At 40.2% G+C, this 26,321-nt stretch overlaps 1 protein-coding gene and 1 long non-coding RNA gene across 4 annotated transcripts in view; one reads left to right on the top strand and one right to left on the bottom strand.

Annotated features, from left to right (window-relative positions):
• GAS2 (growth arrest specific 2) overlaps nt 1-4,029 on the bottom strand; it is a 125,892-nt gene extending 121,863 nt beyond the window's left edge. Inside the window, exon 1 of one of the 3 annotated variants that reach the window (XM_034417243.3) lies at nt 3,457-4,029. The gene's annotated coding sequence lies outside the window, so the exon portion shown is untranslated. Of the gene's footprint in view, nt 1-1,429; nt 1,633-2,491; nt 2,640-3,456 lie in introns of those variants that run through there. The other 2 variants (XM_034417244.3, XM_034417245.2) reach the window with 2 other exon arrangements.
• Nucleotides 1,332-15,230, top strand: LOC148116479 (uncharacterized). Its single transcript, XR_015729719.1, has 3 exons — nt 1,332-1,404; nt 6,102-7,187; nt 14,131-15,230. It is a non-coding gene; the product is annotated as an uncharacterized LOC148116479 (long non-coding RNA).
• Nucleotides 15,231-26,321: the final 11,091 nt, after the last annotated feature.

Below are 26,321 nucleotides of genomic sequence, written 5' to 3'. Positions count from 1 at the left end.
CTGGTCTTTGTACAACCATTCATTTAGTGACCACTCAAAGTTACAATGGCACTGAAAAAAATGACTTATGACCGTTTTTCACACTTGCAGCTGTTGTAGCATCTCCATGGTCAATGATCAAAAATTGGCTGCTTGGAACTGGCACGTATTTATGACAGTTGCAGTATTCCAGGATCAGGCGATCGATCACCTTTTGACAGGTAGCAAAGTCAATGGGGAAGTCAGATTCACTTAACAACCACGTTACTAACTTAACACAACTGCACTGATTCATTTAAAAACTGCGACGAGAAAGATTGTGAAATGAAAGAAAACCCACTTAACAACTGTCTTGTTTGGCAACAGAAATAATTGGGCTCAGTTGTGGTCTTAAGTCGAGGACTATCTATATTAACTTTGCTGCTCCTTGTAAAAGTGAACCAGAGGAACAAAACGGGATAAATCTTATTCAGACAGCCAACCCCCAGCCCTTTGTTTCCGATTGAATTCAGGATTTGTTTTTATCATTAACTCTAATCAGCCTATAATGTGCTATACTACAGAAACAGCGATTACTTCTGCTTAAGGGCACGTACTTTCCACCCTGGCTCGGTTCCCTGGATCAATATTCCGCTGACCGACACGAAGGCTTCAGCCAACTGTATGCAACGCAACGCAACGCTACACAGCCCAATCATCCCCAACGGCCTCTCGGCGCAGGCCAGACGTCTCGCAGAACGTCAGTCAATTTCCCTTGGTGGCGCAGCAGACTGAAGTGCTGTTAAATAGCACCAGCTGCCTGCAATTACTGCAAGCTCAAATCTCACAGGCTCAAGGTTGACTCAGCCTTCCATCCTTCCGAGGTAGGTAAAATGAGGACCCGGATTGTGGGGGCAATTAGCTGACTTTGTATAAAAAAGAACACCGCTGGGGAGGGGGGGGGCAAAGCCCTACTAAGCAGGTATATACAAAAGTATGAAGGCTATTGCTTAACGCATTGTAAGCCGCCCTGAGTCTCCGGAGAGTCATATAAATATAAATCAAATCAAATCAATCAATCAATCAATTAGAGCACCGTCCCATCGCAAAAGCCACCCTGCTGAACTTGGTCCAAAAGTCCAGTCATTTGGGGGGGGGGAGGAGAAGGGACTTCCAACTAACTACGTTCTGTTTCTACCACGGCGAGGCCAGACACTCCGAGAGTCCGCAGAGCTAGAGGAAAGCTGCAATGCGACGGGGAAAGGGGAGGAACCCACCCGCGCCGCCGAGCCGGTTCAGCCACTTTCTGAAGCATAAAAAGCAAAAAAAAAAAAAAAACGCCGGAAAAGAGCCCCACCTTCCATTCTCTCCCCCCCACCCCACCGATCTTTTTCGGAGCAGCAGGAAAAGGGGCGGCGAGGGGAAGCAGACTGCAGAGGCGAGTCGGTAACGTGATCCCTGCCAAACATACCAATCCTAAGGAGTCTGTCTCGTTTTCTGGCTGATCTCTACCTCTTCCCACGGGCGGGAAGCAAGGAGCCTTTAAAGCAACTGGGTTGCTCAGGGTTAACCTAAAGGTCTGCAATTAAGGCAAGAGGGAAAGCTGGTCGGGCTTTTTTTTTTTCCCCTCAGCCAGATTTGCTGCAGATGTTTCCAGAGGCCAACGCGCAAAGGAGGGGAAGAAACAAAAGGCTACCACACACTGTAACCCGGTGCGGAATTAGTGGAAGGGAGAAGGTGTTCTTTCATTTCTCCTCCTCCTCCTCCCACTTTTCTCTATCCAAGTCGAGTCTTCCAAATGAAAACATTTAGGGGAGAGCCCGTTGGGTATACCGGTAGGTAGTGGATGAGGCAGCGGGCAGAGACCGCGAGTTCGAGACTCGTCTGAGGAACAAAACCACTTGGGTGACGTTGGGCCATTCACTCACTCTTCTCGCCATGGCAGTGGCAAACCACTTCAAAAATATTGTCATGCAGGGACTTATCCTGGCACCCAACAACGCCTCGAAGGTCTCCCCCCCCCCAAAAAAAAGGGATTCCCAACTCGATTGTATAGCCAGGACAGGTCCTACCTATAAGACTCGTGGGTTGCTTAAAAAAACTTTTGACTGATCTAAGTCCACTTTAGGGAACAAGTTTGATCTGGTGCAGACTGCCGTCTTCTCAATTAGTGACTGCAGGGCTCCTTCCTGATGCCGGAAACGTAACTCACTTACTGTACAATCAAGGAAATCCATGGTTCCGTGTCCCCCACTCACCCACCCCGCTCCCCTACAGGCACACGAAGTTGCGGGAAGAAAGGACTTGCGTGTACCAAGGCTTGGTCCATCTCGGAACATCCAACTGCCCTAAATCTCGATTGCCCCGTCCCACCTCGGATGGCTTTCCAGTTGTCATCAGTTTTCATAAGTTTATTTGTCCAGCATATATAAGATAACAGGTAAAAGTATAAACATAATTTGAATACATGAAAAGAGTAAGTAAAAAAAAAAGAAAGAATATTTGGACAGGGACGGTAGGCACGCTGACCTACCTTATCCCCAGCGCTATTTGGGATTGCCTGCTGGAACCATACAGTAAAACGGACATCTCCCTCGCGCACGTAGCCTATACATTGGGTTTGCCTGCCTACCAACCTCAAAAGCCTGCTCTTTGGAGTGGGGTAGTGGGGGGAGAGAGAGAGAGAGAGAGAGACAATGCCAGCGTTCATTATTGGGGCGGAGGTAGATTTTGTTATCTAGCCTTCAAAGCCAAGATTGATGCGCGAAAGCTGGGAGGAGGCCACGCGCAAAAGGCCGGCCAAAGTTTCGAAAGTGTCAACACAGCGATCCTTCAGGAGCGCGCGCTGTTCCGAAATAGCGCACCCCACCCACGCAGGCAGGCAGGCGGGTAGGCAGCCTGTCCTCTCTTCCCGTTGTTGTTGTTGTGGTTGTTGTTGTTTGGCACAGCCAAACTTTTGTGTTGATTTTTTTTTTTTTTTGCACTCAACGCGATTGTCCCAGATCCACAGATTGCCGGGACGGAGGCGCGCTTGTTTGTCTTTGCAAAGCGCAAAGACCGCGTGCGTTTTGTTTTGTTTTGTTTTGTTTACTTGCGGAAACCCTCCGCCTCGCTGCGGCAAATCTAGAAGGAGAGTAGAAAACGGAGTGAGGGGGTGGTGGGGGGGGGTAGAGAGAAGGAGGCTTGTCTTCCACGGGAATCGAAAGAGGTAAAATTGCCTCTCTCTCTCTTTCCTTTGCACACGCTTCCCCCCCCCCTCTTTGGGATAAAACCAGACCGCCTCGAGGTTACACAGACGTAACGTCCACTTCTCCCACCCACGTCCACCTCCTCGGTCCCTTTGTTGAATTTTCACCGATATATCTTTCTCTTAAATGTCTGGCGCGGCCACCACAGCCCTCTTCCCCTCACCCACCCGCGGCCGCTATTTCTGAGTGGAGACTTTAGCGCACCCGCCTCTCCACCACTTCGCTTTGCAAAAAAAAATCGCTCACTCACTTTGCCCGCGCAATGGCTCAGAGCTCCTCTCCTCCTCTCGTAGCCCGTCCTCTTAGCCCGAGCAGCCCGACCGTAGCAGCGCTACTGCCACTGTTCATACTTCTGATCTCTGTATACTTGGTGCTCTCTTTGGGAAAGCGGGTTTTTTTTTTTTTCGCCAGAAACAGATTTCCTACATTTCATCAGTCCACATAGACGGAACGGAAGTTTAATGCTGACTTGAGGGAGGGGAGTAAGGGAGGGGGGGGGTTGGATAGAAAAAAGCGGCGAAACGGCAAATACAGGTTTACCATAGGAAAGGAGAGGGATATTGAATTACAAACTCTTCGCAGAAACTTTGGACCGAGGACGAGCCAAATGCTTAGTTATGTTGCTCCCAATGCATTGGAGAGGAGCGGCGCGCGATGACTTTGAAAAGAATGCTGGATGGGATTGATTGGGAGCATTTAATGACACTTAACATGCAGTAAAATGTTTCAGCTGGGGAACGTCGGGAGCCAAGGTTAAGTTTATTCCTTTAGGCGCATTGGGCAGGATCCATATCTTCTCCAGGCCAAGGACAGTGCTCCCACTGATGGAAAACAGGGAAAAATTGCACTTAATATATTCTGGCATAAGTTTGCCTGGGTATAGTTTTCTTCTTGCAGGGTTACAATCAGATAAGTAGACAGACAGACAGACAATGGTGGTTGGATGATTAGGTAGATAGGTAGCAAGAGGCCTGTGGAGCACATGTACCTTTCAGAATCATTTTTTCCATAGTTTTCTAAGTCCCACCATCTTGCTGATGAAATTTGGTAGAACAGTGAAACTCTAAATAGTGGAACAAGTTTTGTTTGTTGACCTATCCAATAAAATGGGCATGATAACTCCTAATGGGTTTACCATAACATCAAGTAAAAGGTGAAAAATTCTTTCCCCAAAGGGAGAAAAAAAACCCAACATTTCACTGCAGCGGCCCTTTCGTAGCAATATATCATTTACCTTGGTCTCTGTGGCTTTTGAGCACTGCAAATCAATCAATCCTTGCAGGTACAGAGACATACCCCCCCCCCCAAAAAAAAAAATTGCCAGAACTTGAAAAACTGAGATTTTTAAAGCCAAGTTATTCTATGTCCTCTATGTTGGAGGACTATCCAAATATCATATTTAAAATATAAACTTTTTTGAGTTGAGCTTCATTTCTGATACTTCAGAAGCAGGGCCCTGACGATTTTTAGGTTACAAGATGAAAATACCTTGCTGCATTATTCATGAATTCATCCATCCATCCACCCATCTAATCTACCCTTTCATTTCAAAATGTAGCCCTGGAGTCAGCAACCCACGGCTCTGGAGCTGCATGTGGCTCTTTCAACCCTCTGCTGCGGCTCCCTGTCGCTGGTCAGTGCCACAATTTGGAGAGGAGCTTCTGGTTAATGGGGGGAAAGCATGGTGTCCTAGGAGGAGACTCTATGGCAAGGGGCAGGTTTTCTGGCCGGCTCCACAATTGATAGGGCTTTTGGTTAGGACAAATAGAGGAAAAGGGACACAGCACTAGGAGGAGACTCTATGGTTGGGGAACCGGACTTCTGATCGGCTCCAGAATTGAACAGGGGGGCTTCCAGTTAGGACTTTTGTGGCTCTTTTATGGTTTAAGATTGCCAACCCCTGGTCTAGCCCATAGCCTTGTTTAGCCCTTATCTAGTCCCTAACAATGTCTCACCTTCTTAAGCTTTTAGAGATCAGCATAGGCCAGCCAAGAGTGGCCCCTTCCAGTAATTCAGATGAAACAATTTCCTCACAATAATTGGGATTATAGTGGAGAGTTTCCTAGCAGGCACCTCTATTGTGTGTCATTTAGTCATTCTTATTCACACCATTTTGGTTCACCGTAAGATTGTTTCCATATATCCCGTTTATCATCTTCGACATAAGCCTATGTGTAAAGTCACAGCACTGGTTGCATTCACTTCTCAAAGATGAATTAGAGTTTTTCAACTTAGTGGCAGAGCCCTTTTAGCACTTGCTCTGTGTGCCAAGAAAAAAACACTCTGAACACAAAAACTATATTCTGGCATCTTCTAATTATGATATCCACATTTATTTAATTACCTTACTTACTGTTTGTTATTTTAGCCATAATGTTATCCAACCGTTGCTTATTAGTTCAATCATCTTGTCATTGTGAAGAAGAAAAAAACTTTTGTTAATTCAGGAGGAAGAAACAGATGTTGGAATGACTGCATGGATATAACACTTGTCTGCTTCAGTTTCCTACTAGTTATCATCCTATTCCCTGAAAAAACTACAGAATATTCCAAATCTCTCCTCATTTTCCATTATTCTTTTCCATCTGACAATAAAAGTGGCCACAGATCATGTTTAAGGGTGGGTAGCCTTTTAGAAGTTGGATCATATATTTTGGTTATTTCCCCACCCTTGGAGGAAAATAATAAGAGGATGGAATTTACAACCCAATTACATGTAATAGATGTATTCAATTTACAGTATGTGAGATTATGCATACAGTATCTGTTTTTATCTATTTCCAAGTAAAAATTGGTTAAATAAACCATCACCATTGAGCGGGTCAACTTGGTAACATCATCAAAAAGAGAATGAATAAAGAGCTGACAACTTTTTCCTTTTTTTACTTTATTCAGTAGGATCAATTTCTGGATATTTGCATCTCTTCTCCAAATAGAAGTTGATTGCAAAAGTATAAGCTCCTTGATGCCTGATCCATGGCTCACTGATGCCATTCTTCCAGAATCCACATACAAACAAGACTGAAAACTTAAAGGCACAGAAGCATGGTTGACACCACCATGGCAGAAATTAAAGCACCTCTTCTTAGCAGATGAGTCAGATCTCAGTCATCATCTATCCAGGGATGTCAAACTGGCAGCCCATGGGCCGGATGCATCACGCGCAGGCCACACCCACCCCAGCTCCGTGAAGGAGAAAAACATCATGATACATCACATGATGGCAACGTGATGCCACGATTTTGACACCCATGGTCTCTGTTAATTGTAATGCTAGTAAGTTATTGTTGTAGCCTGCATTTTGTACATTTTTGAAGATGCTACCCTGAACCATGGGATCAAAAAAATCCAGAGTTTTCCAGAAAACTCATGACATCATACTTACTTCAAAAGAACTTTTGCACTTGGAATAAAACTATGAATCTTTTCCAGACTCCAGACTTCAAATTCTACAGTTATGTGTACATGGGTTTCATTTCAGAGAATTAAAAAAAAAAAAAGATTGGAAAGGCTGTGTAGCCACATACACAGCTTTCCCCTAGAAATGTTCAATAATACGTGCCTTAAACAATGTCCAAGACATATGGTTAGAAGAACAACATGCCAATTTGTCTATACTTAGTCTGTACTTTCCACCCCCATTTGAATGAAATACATTTACTGAATTTTTATTCTTGTTTTGACTGAACAGCCTTCGTATCATGCTTCAACGTGCTAATGTGATATGAAAATACAGTACAATTGGACCGTCACAGGCTAGTAAAGCTGTATATTTCCAAACCAACTTTATGGAAGAAGTCCTGGTTAGGCCTGATTGCCAAATGCACAGCTGTAACTGATATTATTAGCTACAAATAATGGAGAGATCTACACTTCAAACAAAACCTACACATTCCTGGTTTGCACTTCTGGCTGAATTTTGCTTCCAGATTTGGCTTCCTCTTCAAATAACAGCCTTTAAGAAAGGCTTGTATAGAAAAGGTAAAAATATTCCAAATGCTTCTTATAATTTTCATGTATTTGTGGGACTTTTGGACTGCCTGACCAAACATCTCTGGGAAGTGTAAAAAATCTGTAATTTGGGTTAAAAAACAGAGATAAATAACCATGCCTTGAACCATGAAAGGTTTTAAAACTAAAAATATACTTTATAAAATAACCATATAAAAACTTAAACACTCAAGAAATAAAATAAAACTAATTCACCATCTGGGAGGAGAGTCACAGCAGCCCTGCCCCTGAGACTTTATGTAATAAATGTCTCCATAGACTTTCTAAAGACCAGGAAGAAGGGGGCCAATTTGAATAGGTGGAGGTGTCATTGAAAGACATGTTTTCGTGACTTTTGTAGGTGACAATCTCTAATCAAAGGAACGTGTGAAGAGCCCACCTAATAAATGTTAGTGAGTGATAGATATCATTGAGAGAGGATGGTCCCACACCTTGACCAAAAAAAGGGCTTTCAAGATGACCATCAGCACCTTAAATTATACCAGGAACCCAGCTGTCAATCAGGGCAGGTCTTAAAGATTTTGTATAGGCATCTTGAGACTCATCTGTAACTACTTGGACTATAACATTCTGAATATAGGACATACAAATGGACTTAAAGGGCATCACCCTGTAGAATACATTGCAATATTTGGGTTGAATGATGATTAAGGTGTGAGTGGCAATAAATAAAGCCTCCGTATCCAGAAAAGGTTGCAATGGTGCTGTGGAGCTGTTTAATAGCCACCTTGGCCACAGCTATCCACTTGCTCCTTGAGAGGCATTCAGAATCCAATAGGAACCCAAATTATAAGTCTTGCTCTCTTCAGGGACTGCCACGGTAGTCAGAGCTACAGATGGTATTGGCAGGCTTTCAAATCCAGAGCTACTTTCTCTCACTGGGAATGAATCTTAGCCTCTTCTGCCCCATCCAGACCAGAACAGCCTCCAGGATCCTGAGTAGCACTTCTGACACTTCACTTGTTTGGTTAGAAAGCATGAAACCTGATCTTGTGGTAATGGATGATCTCAGCAGCAGTTTCATGTAGATGTTGAATAGGAGTAAAGAGAGTATTCAGGCTATGTCACCCCACAACTGAGGGGCCTAGGGCTTAATCTCTATTTCCCTGGTTGAAACTACCTCTTTGGGAAGGAGAAAAACACAGAGAAAGCTGTCCAGTGCTCAAAGATGTCTCTGAATGATATAATGATTGATGATACTAAAGGTTGCTGAGAGATCAAGCAGAAACAGAAGGGTTATATTCCTTTCCTCAGGCTTAGCAAATATCATCTACAAGCCTACAGCGCTACCTCTATGCCGGGGTGAAATGCTCCTGGTTTGGACCGGATCGTTCGATCCGGTAGCAATGGTGGTGGGTGGTTCAGAGAACCAGTAGCAAAAATCCTTGCGCCGCCCCCCCCCCATGCCCAGCTGAGCTGTGCGATCATCAGAGGCTTTTTTTTTTTTACTTTTAAAAGCATTTTTTCTACAACCTCTTTGGCTGAAAAAATGAATGGGGGCAGCTATATAAATCAATTAAATTAATACAATTGATTAAATACATTAAATATATGTTCAACAATAACCCTGGACATAAAATGCGTCTGATGATTGTGCGGCTCAGCTGGGATCATCAGAGGCTTTTAAAAGCATTTTTTCTACAACCTCTTTGGCTGAAAAAATGAATGGGGGCAGCTATATAAATCAATTAAATTAATACAATTGATTAAATACATTAAATATATGTTCAACAATAACCCTGGACATAAAATGCGTCTGATGATTGTGTGGCTCAGCTGGGATTGTCAGAGGCTTTTAAAAGCATTTTTCCTACAACCTCTTTGGCCGAAGAGGCTGTAGGGGAAAAAAATGCCTTTAAAAGCCTCTGGCGATCCCAGCTGAGTTGCCTGATCGTCAGAGGCTTCTAAAAGCATTTTTTTTCTGCAACTTCTTAAGGTTGTAGAAAAAAATGCTTTTAAAAGTTAAAAAAAAAAAGTTGGCCACGCACACCCAGTCACATTACCCCCCACACACACCAAGCCACACCCACAGAACCAGTAGTAACAAATTTTAGATTTCACCCCTGCTCTATGCTATACCCGAATGATAATTTTTTCCCTCAAGAACTATCATCTTATGTTAAGAGATATACTGAAGAATACTTTAGATTCAGTAGGAAAAAAAGAACTCCAGAGTCTATATATGGATAGCTTACATAGCACCCACTGGGAACTTTTTAAAACAGCTGCATCTTTTTTCAGATCACATGACTGCCCTCTGCAGGTGGATGGCAATATTAGGTACATAGAACATAGAAGTCCAACAGAGTTGGAAGGGACCTTCTAGTCCAACATCTGCTCAAGCAGGAGACCCTATACCAGGGGTATCAAACAGTGGCCTCTCGGCAGCATGCGTCCCATGCAGGCTATGCCCATCCCAGCTCCGCTAAGGGGAAAAAATCACAATACATCACATGATGACAACATGACACTGCAAGTTTGATACCATTCAGATAACTGGTTGTCCAGTCTCTTTTTGAAGCCTCAAATGATGGAGCACCCACAACTTCTAAAGGCAAGCTGTTCCATTGATTGATTGCTCTCACCATTAGGAAATTTCTCCTTGGTTATAGGTTGCTTTTCTCTTTGGTTATTTTCCAACCATTGTTTCCTGTCTTTTCTTTGCATGCTTTGGAAAATAGTTTGACCCCCTCATCTTTGTAAGAGCCCCTCAAATATTGGAACACTGCTATCATGTCTCCCCTAGTCCTTCTTTTCATTAGACTTGACATACCCAATTCCTGCAGTCATTCTTTGTTTGTATTAGCCTCATGCCTCCTAATCACTCTTGTTGCTCTTCTCTGCACTCTTTCCAGAATATCAGCATTTTTTTATATTGTGGTGACCAGAATTGGTTGCAGGATTCCAAGTGTGGTCTTACTAACGTTTGCTTTAAGGAGTTGCTGACAACTGCTTATGTGCACATTTAACACGTACTCCAACACATATTTATTGTTCTTTAAACATGAAACACTGGACAGCCTTATTAAGAGGCAATATTTATTTTATTTATTGATTTATTTGTCAAATTTATTGGCCGCCCATATTATCAAAGTTACCAATATACTCTGCCCTTGGTTTTTTCATATGTTGATTATATCTCTTTAAAAATACTTCAGAGATGCCCAAATGGGCAGTGGAATAAGGGGCAAACAAACAGCCAAAGTCCTGTGACCTGACCTGACTCTTTTCTTGCTGCACTGTCCTGATTGATGGATATTTTCTCCCATTAGCTGAAGACATTGAAAAAAGACAGATCAAACCTAAAAAATAAAATCACCTTGCCTATAGCACTTGGCACACTCACAACTCAAGACAATATTACTCAGTAATAATTCAGAACCATGAGGATAAAGGCAGACTGGGGGTGGCAATGGACAATATTAAATGTTATGCCTGTGCTTTTTGTGCCAATTCAGAGATGGGTGGCTAGTGCTTTAACTCAATAGTTGGAAAAGGCCCATAGATTTAATGTAACCAAGAGTTTCTGGTAATTTTTATGTTGATGCCTACCCTGTTTCCCTGAAAATAAGACAACCCCTGATAATAAGCCCAATCAGGCTTTTGAGCACATGCGCTAAAATAAGCCTCCCCCCGAAAATAAGCCCTCCCCAAAAATATTTAAATGCAGAATTAGAAATCAGGTAAGACAGCAAGAGGAGCCCCATCTTGCTCCATGTGCCCCAAAATAATAAGACCTCCCCAAAAATAAGGCCAAGTGCTTATTTTGGGGTTCAAAAATATATAAAACAGGGTCTTAATTCAAAGTTTGCAGGCTGGATACTGAAAAAGAATATCAAAGGAAATGCCAGAATGTTCACCTGTCATTTATTTGCCTACTGGGAAGGGAAGGAGATTTCTGATGCTTCCTGATGGAAGACAACTCAATGGCCTCAATGCTCAAGAGGAGCAATCACCTTTTCCTAAGAGTACAGATAGTTTATTTTATTTATTTTATTTATTTATTGTGATTTATATGCTGCCTTTCTCCCTAGGGACTCAAGGCGGCTTACAAAATGACAACTTCAATACAAATCACAATACAATACCAAATTAAAATCAGTAACCCAATTAAAAAACGATTTAAAATTATACCAGTGTACCCCCAAACGGATCAGTTTAATTGGCGGAAGAGCCACGTCTTCAGCTCGCGACGGAAGGTCGGGGGCTGTCCTGAGCTCAGTGGGCAATCCATTCCAGAGGGTCGGGGCTCCCACAGAGAATGCCCTCCCCCTGGGGGTTGTCAGCCGACATTGTTTGGCCGACGGCACCCTGAGGAGGCTGACTCTGTGAGAGCGCACAGGACAATGGGAGAACGGCTGGAGATGGTCCTGCAAGTACCCCGGGCCTAAGCCATGAAGGGCTATAGGAGAGCACCAGCACCTTGAAACGTATCCAGAGTGCCACCGGTAGCCAGTGCAGCTCATTAGTTCTTGGCTAATGACAGTAAGTGAGACTGGACTTTGCATTGCTAAGTGATTCAGTTGTTAAATGTGACATCATGTGATTCCATTGCTTAGCAATCGTAATCCCAGCACTTCTCATTGCTGCCATTAAGCAAGAATCACAGATTGTTAAGCAAGACCTACTTGCTTGCAAGCAGGTGGGAAGACAGGTAAGTGTTGGGAAAATATGTGGATGACACATATTCCTCATGGCATAAGCATGATGGGACTAGGGGAAGCTGCTGCTAGGTGGGGGATTTGGTATTCCCACATGATATCACTATTAAGTGAGCTGAACTGGTTACCAATGAGCTTCTGGTGCAATTAAGGGGTTGGTGGTGACCCATAAAACCCTTAGAGGATCTATTCTCTATTGCCAAGTCTGCCATATGGAACAATCTCCCTGCCATATGGAATATTTCATTGGTTCTGTCCCTTCTGGTCTTGAAGAAGACAATGAAGACCTGGCTATTCTCCCAGAAACTAAAAGAAAGGCAAGAAAGGAACTGGCTATATGAAACAGATTGTATATCTGATACATGTCTCATTATCTTTATAATTTTCAGTGTATTGGTTATTTTTAACCCTTGTTAACCACCCAGAGTTGCGTAGTGAGTGGGGGCAGCCATATAAATAAATTAAATGAATACAATTGATTAAATACATTAAATATATGTTCAACAATAACCCTGGACATAAAATTGATGTAATAATTCATTTCTTTTCTGGAAACAAGGACTTTCACATCAGTTTTCTCTAAAAAGCTACCTATTCCATGTATGAGACCATATAGATATGCTATGCTTCAGTAAGCTACCCAGTTGATTGGAGTCAGATGGTATCCAAGTAGAAATAAATAAAGAATCTAGGTATAAGGAGGTATCAAGGAGACATGCTTATCACTAGAGGATATTTTAGGAGAAGCCTATATAAAAGAGATGAATTCAACTTGAATCAGAATGGAACAATTACTACTACAATACTACAAAGTAGTAGTAGAACAGCAGTCCAATTTCGTGGTTAGAGATGATAAAAACTGGGGAACATCTGGTGTTGGACCAATAATTTCTAAAAGTCTAGAATGAAAATATTTCCATTTCCTAAGCAGTATGGAAATAGGACACAGCACCAGGGGCGGGTTCCAAATCCCATCGCTACCAGTTTGCTTATGTGTGCGTGTTTGCATGTGCATGTGGCGCTTCTGAGCATGCACAGAAATGTCCGGGCAGGTAGGAGGAGCTGCCCGCTGCCGCCGCTACTAGTTTGCCTGATCCAGTGTAAACCAGTAGCAACCCGCCACTGCATAGGACATACTAGCCAGTCAAAAATGCCGAAGGACCATGGAGAAGAAAGATTTGGGAAATCAGGCAGTGCATAGATATCTTTAGAGCAATGCTAGAAGCCTCTGAGCTAAGATGGGACTGTTGTAATAGCTAAATGTAGAATGTAGTGTAAATGTAAAAGGGGACATAAAAACAGAGAGTCTAATGGAAATCAGGTAGAAGAGCTCATACAAAACTCATCCTGGAGATGATACCACTCTGTAGATGAAGAAAACATATTTCCAGAAAAACTTTATGGTGCCACAAAGTCTTAAGAGCTCAGGAAAAATATATGAAGTCCAAGAGGCCATTAGCATGTTTAATGAGCAGCAGCAAGAAAGTTTCAAGACAAAACTTGTCCAAATGAGAACAACAACTTTCCCAGAAGCAAATAAAAATAACTGTGAAAAGAAGAGCATTTTGATAAGTGCATTAAAGAGCAATTAAAATTTATTTACTTATTTGGTTTCTATGCTGCCCATCTTGCCTAGAGGCTTACAAATAAAAAATCTGTGAATTCTTCCAGAAAACAATATGCCACTAATTCATTTGTTTATATATAGCATAAAAATATTAAATGAACATAAGCAAATTGCAAAACAATTGAATGAATTCTTCATCTTCAGTGCAGAAGATATACAGTACATATTTGTGCCTGTATAAAGTGGAGGGAGTGAGTTATAAAAATGGCAGTAAATTTTATCATTGGGTCCATGTGGCACTTTTAGTAAAATCTGGAAATTACTGATATAATAAAAATATGGCAGCTAAGGCCAGCTTCTTCTCCAGAGGTGAAATTGACCAATCTAAAAACATTTACAGGGCTAGGGGAAATTTAGGAAATTATGGACATGTTAGCTTAATAGCTGTTCCTGGTAAATTGTAGAAAACATCACTAACTTTAATGTCACAAAACACAAAGAAGAACAAGTTGCTGACAAAACTTCAATATGGCTTCTGAAATGATAATCGGGTCTAACTTGATAGTTTAAAATTGCCACTAATCATGCTAGTAGACGATTGGATAGACATTGCAGAAGACTTTTGAGGAAACCTCTCACCAGTTTCACAAGCAATCATGAAATAAGTGGTGAAATTCTTTTACAGATTTCTGTACCTGATTGAAGAGCACAACACAGAATGTAAGAATAAATGAAGCGTTCCTACAGTGGAAGAATGCAGAGTAGAGAATCTGAATTGGAACCTATATTTTATAAATAATTGGTAAGTAGGAGAGAGCGTGCAAATAGTCAAGCTTGTGAATGACAGTGAATTATGAAATAAGGGTAATTAAAACTATTTCGGTTTCTTGTGTTATTGTTGTTTCCAAAAATTCATTTCTATCACTTTAACAGAAAATAGCTTTTCTTTTATTATGTTTTTCTAAGAAGAAGAAAAAAATGATTGAAATAGGGTGAGCAGAAGGCTCTCATACTGACATTAATTAGGACATGGTTATACTGTAAAAATTCATCTCTGTGTGCTGCCATTCCTTCTGTTTAACACACTGCATCCTAGGTCCCCCTACGCCCGCCCTTCTTCAAAGCAAGACATCTTCAGTGAAACTTTTTTCAGACTAGAAAGTAGCAGCCCTTCACCTTTCAGTAACACAGAAATAAGTTCAGAACCATCACCAAAATACATTCTAAAAACGAAATTCTAAAGCCCCCTGATGAAGCTGATTCATACAAGACTTTTTCACAGATATTTGAAATGTTTAATATTACAAATGATTAATGTTTGTTGAAAAATAGAGGTTGAAGACTAAATCTATGTATTTGTTTAATCAATTTATGCTGCTCTCAACTCAGATTTTGGGACTGTGTGGCAATATCATGTTAACAATGTTTTAGCAAAATATAACCGAAACCAGAAAAGAATTTAAACATAATACCTCCAACTTCACATGACCCCTTCAAAGCATGCTAATCTAACACCTTGGCCCAATGCCGGGGAAGAGCTGGGTTTTCAAGGACTTGCAGAAGGCAACAGTGTTGAGGCCTTCTGAATCTTGGGGTAGATAAACCACTCATAGTACTTGAAGGGACCTTGGAGATCTTCTATAACTCTCTGCCCAAGCCAAGAGTCCTTGTACATTCTGGACAAATGGTTGTCCAATCTTTTCTTGGAAACCTCCAGCGATGGAGCACTCATCTTCGGGACTTCGGGAGCCAATCTGTTCCGTTGACTAATTATACTCACAGTCAGGAAATTCCTCCTTATTTCCAGGTGGAATCTCCAGCTGATGAACTTCTACCCATTACTTCTTGTCTTGCCCTCAAGTGCTATGGACATTAAATAAATGCCCTCTTCCCCCTGAGAGCCCTTCAAGTACTGGAAGACTATTATCAAGACTCCCCTGAGCCTTCTTTCATTAGGCTAACAGACCTACATATTTCCCTTAGCTGTTCATTGTATGATTTAGCTTCCAGACTCCTTATCATCAGCATGGAGACCAGAACTGGATGCAGTATTCCAAATGTCTCACTAGTGCACTATAGAGGGGTACTGTCACTTTTCGTGATTTTGATGCTATCCTTCTGTTGATGCAGCCTAGAACTCATTGGCTTTTTTGGCAGTTGCAGCACACTGCTGACTCATACTCAAGACTGTCACTCAAGACTGACTTAAGTGCTGCTGTCACAGGATTGTGGTTTGCTGGCAGAACTCTTTCAGAGAAGGGTCTGGTTTTCGCCCCTTGTTTTCTTTTTAGGCTGCTGCTAATGGTAAAAATCTCACATCCCAAAAGTATTTTCAGGACAGCAGATAAATTCAAACTGGCATGTCATGCAAATTTTTATTAATGAACAATTCAGGCACAGGAATATATTACACCAATGTATCATATAGAATGTATTTGAAGAGATCACATAACTGATCCAAACTGACAGCCATGCAAAAAAAAATAATAATTGGTGGGCAACAAAGGAAGTTCCTTGTACTTTAAATTTTGAAAAACTGTACAGCTCTATTGGTTCTTCTTGGGTAATGTGAAAATGCCACCCTGTAAAAGGCTCTGCTCTATAAAGATGCCAATGACTGATCAATACTAACACATCCCTCCAAAATAGGTTGCAGGTGTGGGGGGAGGAAGAGAGAGAGTATATTAATAATAAATGATGAACTATGAGGAAGATAAAAATTTTTTTTAAAAAAAACTCGTTTAATAAAAATTATTTTTTTTAAAAAAAAATAATGATGCACGATGACGTTGTCATAGCAGGAAAATCTGTTGTTGAGGGTTTGTCTGTTTGTTTTTGGATAGAGTAAGTTTCAGACAATATAATTCATGGGCTTCGATCAAAATCAGGCTAACTTTATGTAACCAAAAAAAGATATTGCTGTTGCTGTCGTGTTAATCTAAACTACTCTTGAGCAAAGTTTAATAAATAATGCAACTTAAAATGAAAGCATGTTTTTTTTTTAATCAGGGCAACCTGGTCTACCCAATTATGGGATGGAGCACACTGCTTCCGCTTTTGCCTTTCAGCCCCAATCAAGGAGCCTTCACAGACAGTCGCTTTTGTGATTTTGGTAAAACATAAATTTAACATTAAAATGAAAGCATTAGCTTAAATTTACTGTGACTATTGTACTGGCAGCAGACAGTTTTCCTTTCTCTACATTTGCTATATTTGTTCCTTTGGCTTCAACTGCAAGTAATTCCAGCCATAGATATGACAGATCTATGCTTAAAGATGAAATTTAATCTCACTAATTCTTTTGTCATGTTAGCTCACGAAGCCTCTTTTGTTTCAGAAATCCTGGTGTTTTATTTTTTTAAAAAAACCCGATAAAATTCCTTGTTAAATGTTTCGGATTTAAGAAAAAAATTTATCTCCTTGAGAAAAAGCACCTTTTATTTTTCCTTCAAAGAAATAAAATCTTTTTTCAAATTATGCATCAGCATGATTCAGCCATTTGTATGATTCTGCACAGAACAGGCTCCTGGATGTGCGCATAATGTCCATTTTAAAGTTAATGAGTTTAACACACAATACTTGCCATCAAATTTAGAATGCACACTTAAGTCACAAAACATACACCAGCTCATCTGATTCCAACTATTCCCTTGCTCTCTATATATTTCCCCAATGAATAAAGGTCCATATGGAATGTTGAGTTCTCAAGTTAAAAAAAAAAAGCGTGCTTAAAAAGACTGAAAAAAAATCAGTGGTTTTCATTTCTTTGGCTTTATTATTTTTTTTAATGTAAACTCTCCCAGGACAGTTCAGGTGATATGTTTGGAAAGCTTAGCTATGCCGCAAAGGAAAGACTGAGAGAATAATAAAAAACGTGATGGAAGAATGTATAATAAAAAGCCTGGAGAATGAAAATTGAAACAACAGACACTTAGAAAAGTATTGGAACAAAACTGTCTTTTGCATCTATGGGGGAGAAGGAGCAGATATCAGAGTACATATGCATAAAAATGTAATTAGAGATGCTATTAGCATACCAATGAAGTAATAGCACATTTATACTAGGATGTATATATATAAAAAATCTGTGAGTAGGTTTAAAAACAATTCAAGTAGTCAGAGCTATAAGAATATTCAGATCTTTCTGTAAGCAAGTGTGGGGCTTTTAAATAATGTTTATTAGTTTTAAAATAATAACAGAAAAGATTTAAACAAAAGGAACAAAGCACAAAAATACACATATTGTCAAAAAATAACAAGTGCTTTAAAATAAGTGAAAAAAATGCAACAGAAAAACAAAAACAAAATATAAAGTATAATATTTGGCCTAGTGGTGAAAATTCAATCCTAGGTAATGGCAGATGTTTCTCTTTTAGGGTGCAAAGAAAAAAGATCTGGTGTGAACTCTGCATGGCATTGGGAAGGGCATCCAGCCAGTAAATGCTTGGCTCCACCCAGTCTCCCTGACTCTACCCAGTATTAAGGGATAACAGCAGTGGTGAAATCCAAATTATTTTACTACCGGTTCTGTGGGCATGGTTTGATGGGTGTGGCAGGGGAAGGATACTGCAAAATCTCCATTCCCACCCCATTCCAGGGGAAAGATACTGCAAAATCCCCATTCCCTCCCCACTCCTGGGGCAAGGATATTGCAAAATCTCCATTCTCACCCCACTCTGGGGCCAGCCAGAGGTGGTATTTGCCGGTTCTCTGACTACTCAAAATTTCCACTACTAGTTCTCCAGAACCTGTCAGAACCTGGTGGATTTCACCCCTGGACAACAAGATTGTAAAAAGGAAGCTTTTATATTTCCCCTTATACTTTTGTCATACTTTTTTTTAGCCTACTATATTTTTGTATTTCATTATACTTAGCCATACATTTCTATGTCTATAGGCAATCTGCTGACAGATAGCAAGCATAATCAAATCTTCAGTATATTGAATAAATGGGGCTTTCCATTTATCTTTCCAATGTTGCAATATCAGTCTTTTAGCTATAATAAGGACACATAGAATCCATTTATACTCTCCAGTTGTCAGATTACAATTTAATACAAACAGATACAAACTTAAGGTAAACCACTCCAAACTCGATTGCAGAAAATACGACTTCAGCAACAGGGTGGTCAATGCCTGGAATGCACTACCTGACTCTGTGGTTTCATCCCCAAACCCCAACAACTTTAACCTTAGATTGTCTACTGTTGACCTCACCCCATTCTTAAGAGTAAGGGGCGTGCATACGAGCGCCTACATGCCTACCGTCCCTGTCCTACTGTCCCCATTTATTCGTATCCATTTCATGTATTCATAATCATTTTTATACTTATATCTGTTATCTTATACATGCTTGACAAAATAAATAAAATAAATAAATAGATTCCATATAGTAAGTATCCATTTCACGAGAATATTAACGTCTGAAAATTTTAGCTTTTGTTGCAGTTATATTTATTATGTCCACTACTTTCTTCTAAAATTTAGTAAGTATAGGATTAAATGTGTATTTAAAAGAAACATTACAATTACAATTACATTACAATTAACATAACATAAAAGTTATGTCAATTGATATAAAAGTTAAGACAGTCTTCTATTGTCTGGGCAACATAGGAGCTTCTAAGTCTCTTATCTTATCTCTTAACATCTGTATATCAAGTTGATTTACTGATTTATTGATAACAAATATCCATGCAACAAATACTGCATGCAACAGGGCTTTTTAATTTTAAAAGATTTAACCAGTTTTACTAATATTTTGAATATCTCAGAAGCTGAAAATGCTGGTAGTCCAAACAATGTTGTTAACAAACATTATAGTTGTAAATATTGTCACCGAGTTACCCCTGTAGATATTTGTTTCTCAGCACAATGGTGTTAAAGATTCATCTTCATCATTTATCCATCATCCAGTCAATATTTCAATCATCATTTTTCCAATACTCAATGTTAGATTTCCCCATAAAGTAAATTTAGCATGGAAAAAGGTTCAAATCTGTTTTTATTAGACATTCCATAGCTTTCTAACTGAAATAATGATTTCCAGAAATATTCGTGTTCTGTTGTATTTATGTCCTAATACCAATGGTGCTATATAGGCCCAAATCAGAAACTTAACACCAATTTTTGGCTTCCAGCATTTAATACTTGACAATAGATAAGCCTGATGATGTAGCTCCAGATTTAAAAAAAAAAGAAAAAAGAACAACCCGGAATGTTCACTCATTAATTGGGATTGCATTTTTTGGTAAAAATCTTCAAAAATTGAAGAACCCCATAAAATATGCAGTACATAGTATTAATACACTCCCCTTTTCCTTGAATGGTAAGAAATCCAAAGTTAATGCCAAAACATTTCACTTATTTTGGAAGAGGGTATTAGAAATGTTTCCTATCTTTAAGGCAGCCATTTTGAAATCAGTCACACAAGTAAAGTCCATTGGAAAGTAACAGATACCAAAGTGGGTTTGATTGGGCCTCAGCTTTTTAAACCAACATAATGGATCCCCAAAGCCTATTCAGGATGTCTGCAGAGTAGTTAAACTTAAACCTTTAAGCTCTAAGACTTATGCCTTTTCAGAATTTAAACTGCCAAATGCTTTTTTGAAAAGAATGTGGTAAACTGCTGATTCAGTTTCTAAGGGGAAAAAGAATACTCCACTCACCAGCTGCCACTGAAGAAACCTCTACTGGTTTTTCAGATTGTTATTGGATGATGCCACACCAGCTGCTTTATTCATAATTCTCCTACGTTGTATGCTGTGTTTATAAAACATATATCCAATTTCAAAGTAAATTATAATTTAAAAATCAGGTTAATTCATCCCTTTTGTTTTACGCCCAGACACTAAAAGACTCCATCCTAGCTATTCCATTCAACTTCATTTCAAGACCATTTTAAATGAATTATTCTTTGGCTGACTGATCAGGAAGAACTTACCAGACAAAGATAAACACTGGTTTATCCCTAATCATTTCAAATCTAGAAAAAGCCAATATTTTGCTTTAAAGACCACTAGCCCTGAAGTAGATATGTTACCTATGAAACAGGCTCATATCAAAGTTATCATAGGCATTGTATGCAGGATGAGATGGAGCAAGGATTACCAATCAATGCCAAGTGTAGTTTCTGTGTGTAATCTTTTAAATGCTGAGATTTATTTTTTTTTTATAAAGGAATATGGTTCAGTAACCTCTTACTTGAAGGAGGTCCAAAACAGTCACTTTTTTGGAAGCCATGGTATCAGGGGTGGGCTTCAAAAATTTTAGCAAGGGGTTCTCTGCCCGGTTGCTGGGTGGGCGTGATCATGGTGGGCATGGCCTAGTCAGCCTCTAGCAGGGACGTTTTTGCCCTCCCCGGCCTCCGGAGGGCGAAAATGGCCTCCCCAGGCTCATGAGGCCCTCTGGAGGCCAGAAACAGGCCTGCTTTTCAGCCTCCCCAAGCCTCCACTTGTACCCTGCATTTACCTGCATCCAAAATGGGCTGCGTGGGGACTCCAGGTTGGGCGGGGCCAGCCAGGAGTGAAATTTGGGGGTTCTCCGAACTGCACAGAATCTTAGCTAGAGGTTTTCCTAACCCCCTGCAAACCCCCAGCAGCCCACCCCTGCATGGTATTTACCTGTGACACTCTATGGAAGCAAAGTTGGACATGAAATAAACAAGATAGAAAGAGTAATAGCATTTCTAAACTTTGGCATTAGAGAAGAGTCCTGAGAATACTGCAGATAGTCAAGAAAACAAATTAATGGATCACCAAACAAATCAATCCAGAGATCTCACTTGAGGCACATCAGGAAGAAATTCCTCACTGTAAGAGAGGTTACAATAGAGAAATACACTGCCATGGAAACTGGTGGACTGTCTTTTGCCTTAGGAACCTGAATGACCTTGAATATCTGCTGGGGATGGTTTAGTAGTAGATTCCCATATCGGAAAAATAACTGTACTGGATTTATCTCCAAGGTCCTTTTCAATCCTAAACATTTGCAATTTTATAAATGATTGATATTCTCCGTTTTCAAGATAATTTCCTAAACTGGTGCACAAACTATGTAAATAAATATACATTTAAAAAAAACAAAACAATAGGCCTTGGAAAGACACCATCTGAGGAGGCCTTTCTCCCTATCTCTTTTCACAGATAATGTGCACAAACAATAAATACAATAGGAAGAGAAGGAGGGCAACAACTGCAATAATGAAAGCTGCATCACAAAAAATTACCTCCTTTTTTTTTTTACAATCCTGTAGTCTCTATTCAGGGTAGAGTCGGGGCGACTGGGTGAAGTTAAGCATTTACTGGCTGGATGCCATTCCTGATGCCCATGCAGAGTTGCAGCAGATGTTTTTTCTTTGCACCCTAGGCAGGAGAAACATCTGCCGCTACCTAGAATTGAACTCTCAACCTTCTGAATGGGAGGCAAATGTCTTCACCACTAGGCCACCATGCCACTCAAAACCTGTATCACAAACAGTCCTCATAAATCCTACAGGAAAGACATGTAGCTTTTGTTTCTTGGCTACAAGCCCTCAGTAAGCAATCACTTCAGCTTTGGCAAGAGCAATTTATGGTTTCCCATTATTCTGTTATGTGGGAAGAAAAAGATGGCAGAGAGAAAATAGCTGCTCTTCCCATTTAGTTCTGGCATATGTAAGAATATATTATATTACATTACACGTGAAATGTGTTTTCTTCAGAAAATCCCCGTACTATTATTTCTCAGGGTTCTAAATTAGTTTTCCATAATAGGGCTGGGAAATCTAGGAGCTGTAATCACAACACACCTGGAAGGCACCACTTTGGGGAAATCAGCTTCTGACAACCTAGGTAACATCAGTGTTGTAGCTGATGGGACTCCAAGGACAATTTCACAAAAGGTAAATTAAAGGGAGGGGGAATTAAATGTCCATCCAAAAGGGATCCCGGAGTTACAAATACCCATGACCACAGATACCTCTGTTTTTCAAGTACTAGTTTGTAAATGTGTTTTTCACATTGATAGTGAACGAGAAACCAATAAAACAAACATAGCATTAAATCTATTCTATACCTTCTTCAATCCAAGGAGCAGAAAATTGTTAATGCTTGATGAATCAGGGAGCTAATCTGACTTGGTAGCTTTCTGGTCTTATTTCTTTAAAAGTCCATTGCCTATGGTCCACAGCAATCTACTGCCTAATGCAGTGCTTTTCTTCCAATGAGTTTCTATTGCAGTGTGTGGGGATGTTGTTGCTATCGCCCTCCAGTTGTTTATAGCTCAGTGCAAATTGCAAATGATTTATCAAAGCCTCACCCAGGCAGCAAATCAATTTACTTCATCGGCACGATGTAGAGCAAGAATTTATTTCAAGGCAAAGCTCTCATTATTCTAGCTGATCAGCTTTTGAACAACAATCCACCAGAAGCTTGAAGTCATTTGTATGGGAAGAAAGTTTTCAGTTTTGTATCATTAACTACCATCAATTGCTCTGAAAGGTAAACATGAAATAAATACCATTATCGGCCACATAACAAATTTTCCTACCCTGTTTTCCCCAAAATAAGACATCCCCTGATAATAAGCCCAATCGAGCTTTTAAGCACATGGCAATAAGGCCAAGCGCTTATTTCAGGGTTCGAAAAAATATAAGACAGGGTCTTATTTTCAGGGAAACATGGTATGCCTTCTAGTTTAGAGTATATCGTTCTACCTGAGAACAAGTGTTGTTGGTTCAAGTGTTGTTGAACCACTGTCACATCCTACTGAACAGACACATGCCTTTTTCCAACTTGGCGCTATCCAGGTGTTTGGATTTCAACTCCCATAATTATCAGTTAATATGAACAAATAGGAAATAAGGAGTGGTTAAAATTCAATGCATCTAGAGAAGACATCAAATGTAGGAACTTACTGAACCATACTGGACAAAGCAAAAAAGAAGCTGTTGCTATGAGCCTCTTATTGATACATATATATTATGATTGGTTAGAGTCATATCTAGAAGATTCGCTTTTACTCCCTCAGACTGGAGGTACCAAGAACAGAGAAAACTTCACTAACTGTTACTCTTGGGTCTGTTGTCATGGAAACACTGGTCTTACACTGCCTCGTCTTTTGGTTATGTCTTGCTCAGGCCTGGTGTGAGGATGAGATCCCACAGCCCTGATGCAAGTTTTGAATTGGGGATACTTTTTCCAGCAGCTCCATAGCTGGCTTCAGGCTTCATTTGTGAATTTTCTGGGGAGACGCAGAGCCATCTCCCAACTTCTCCTTTATCACCTGGGACCTCCTTTGAAGCAAATAGCCATTCTTCAGCAGAAAAAAAAAACTTGGTGACAGCACAGGTTTAGTTGCTGCTGATTCAGTTACAGTTACAAGGTCTGGGAAAGAATGATGGAGGCCAAAATCAATTCCAATTCCTAGGCCCCCATGGATTATTTTGCATTATAGGCCCTATGTTTTAGAAGATAGTGGCTACAGCTGTGTTGAAATCTGGCTGGGAAATGGAAACCAAAATCTTGCTGCTCACTTGGCTATTTCTGAGAGACCCAGCTCACCTGTCATCCTTTTGCCACCTCTTGCCTGTACCAAGTTTGAGTTTGCTTTGCAAGATCTTTTATGCCCATCTACTTGACCCCTATTTGAACTTCCTGTCTATTTGGGAAAGGTGTCTCAGTTACAATCCTGTAAATGGAGAGTGGCAAATCAATGTCTAAAAGAGAGTGAAGTACTTTAGCAGATGTTACAGGAACCTGCCTTCTGCCTTTACGAGAAGTCATGGGCAGTAGGCAACAGAATCCAATCCCAGCTAGAATAATTTAAAGCCAGGGATGTAGACTTTGAAATCTGGACTCTAAGCATATGGAGTAACCTCCTTCTTGACATGGGAACACTTCAGGAGTGAAATCCAGTAGGTTCTGACAGACTCTGGAGAACCGGCAGTGGAAATTTTGAGTAGTTCGGAGAACCGGCGAATGCCACCTCTGGCTGGCCCCAGAGTAGGATTTTCCAATATCCTTCCCCCAGGAGTGGGGAGGGAATGGAGATTTTGCAGTATCCTTCTCCCAGGACTGGGGAGGGAATGGGGATTTTGCAGTATCCTTCCCCCAGGAGTGAGAAGGGAATGGGGATTTTACAGTATCCTTCCCCTGAAATGGGATGGGAATGGAGATTTTGCAGTATCCTTTTCCTGCCACGTCCACCAAGCACGCCCACAGAACCGGTAGTAAAAAAATTTGAATTTCACCACTGGGACACTTGCTTGTGAGTCAAAACCTGGAAAACTTCGTTCCTCATCTACTGCCAAGACCAAGCCCAAACATCTATAATGTAGAACAAAGAAGCAACATCTAATTCCATTGTTATTTGAAGCTTATTTAATCTTCATTTTTGATGTACAGTTTTCAGACCATAAATTTCACTTCTAAATTACAGGATTTCTACTGTCTAATTTTTTTAGTAGTAGCACTAAATTATCTTTGTTAAGTGAAATCAGGACTATGTTCTTCATTGTCACTGTAGTGTTACCACATAGCTGTGCATGTAAATAAACTGCAGGTTAATTTTTCACCACATTTTTGGTATGTTCAAAACTGTCTTGTGAATTATATAATTATATTAGTTATTATGTGGTTTGTTGCACAGTCAGTCAGATGCTCAGATTGGTTTTGGCCTTTTTTCTACCTGTCAAGGACCTGGGATAGGCAGATGTGGATGTTTGATGATGTTATGAGTATTGTTGCAGGATGTAAGCTGATCTGAGTAAAGCTGCCTTTTGCAATTGACTGATGATGAATTTGTCAATGCTGACGGTGTTCAAGTAGTGCTCCAGTTGTTTTGTGATTGCATTATTGGTGGTATCGTTGCTTTCTTTTGCCACAGTTGTTCTATTTCTACTTGCAGATTTTGTTATAATAATTTTCAGTTATTTTGTTATCTTCTCCAGTTCTTTCTCTTCTCTTCTGCTTTCTTCAAGTACTGCCATATCCACTATCCAGACTTTTTTGGTCTTTCTTTTTGACAGTTATTAAGTCTGAGGTGTTGTGTGGTAGGTGTCTGTCAGTTCGAATTCTAAAATCCCAGAACACTTTAGCTTGTTCGTTTCCTATAACTTTCTCATTTTATAGCCCCACCAGTTCTTGCTTGCAGGCAAATAATATTTCTTGCATATCTTCCAAAGCATCATTATTGCTATTTTGTCATGGTGTTGTTTGTAGTTAGTATTTGTGAACTTCTTGCAGTAGCTAACCAAGTAGTCCGCTGTTCCTTCAGCTTCTTTAAGATGTGGAACTTACTGTCTGTTCTCTCTTTATGTGCATTTGTTGTTAAGGCTTGATTTTATGCAGCCAGAACCAACCCCTTTGTCTCTTTCTTCAGCTTTTCTACTTTTAGCCATTGCCAGGTCTTGTAATTATCTGCTTTGCCTGCTTTTAAAAAATATGTACAGTATTTATATGCCACCCAACTCCTAGCAATTTTATTATTGTTGCAGTACCAGAGTTCCAAGTCTAAAATATTAACCTAACCAAAATGTCACACTACAGTAAGCTTTTGACTTTTGAGCTCAGAGCTTGTTCACTTCGTCTATTTTCATCGCAACATCTTTATGATAATAAACATTATGCCTGACCATAGAATTTAACATTTACTTGAGAACTCTGAGTGGATTTTTATACTCTATTTTTTTTTCAGTGTAAATGAATTGAGGACATTTTCAAAAAGAGTTAAAATTTTAAAAAAGTTAAATTCTAAGTCCTCCCACTGTTTTCATTTGAAGCAATAACTGATGGTGCATGAAATATGTTCCATTACCATATGTATTCACTATTTCTAAATGTATAAATTGTCTCATTGTAGCTCTAATACTACAGATTGCTGCAGGACTGTTTCAAA

This window comes from Pantherophis guttatus, chromosome 1 (assembly GCF_059756535.1).
Source record: "Pantherophis guttatus breed Tessera chromosome 1, ASM5975653v1, whole genome shotgun sequence".
Classification (NCBI taxonomy): domain Eukaryota; kingdom Metazoa; phylum Chordata; class Lepidosauria; order Squamata; family Colubridae; genus Pantherophis; species Pantherophis guttatus.
Note: the sequence above shows the minus strand (reverse complement) of the source record. Positions and strands in the feature narration are given on the sequence as shown.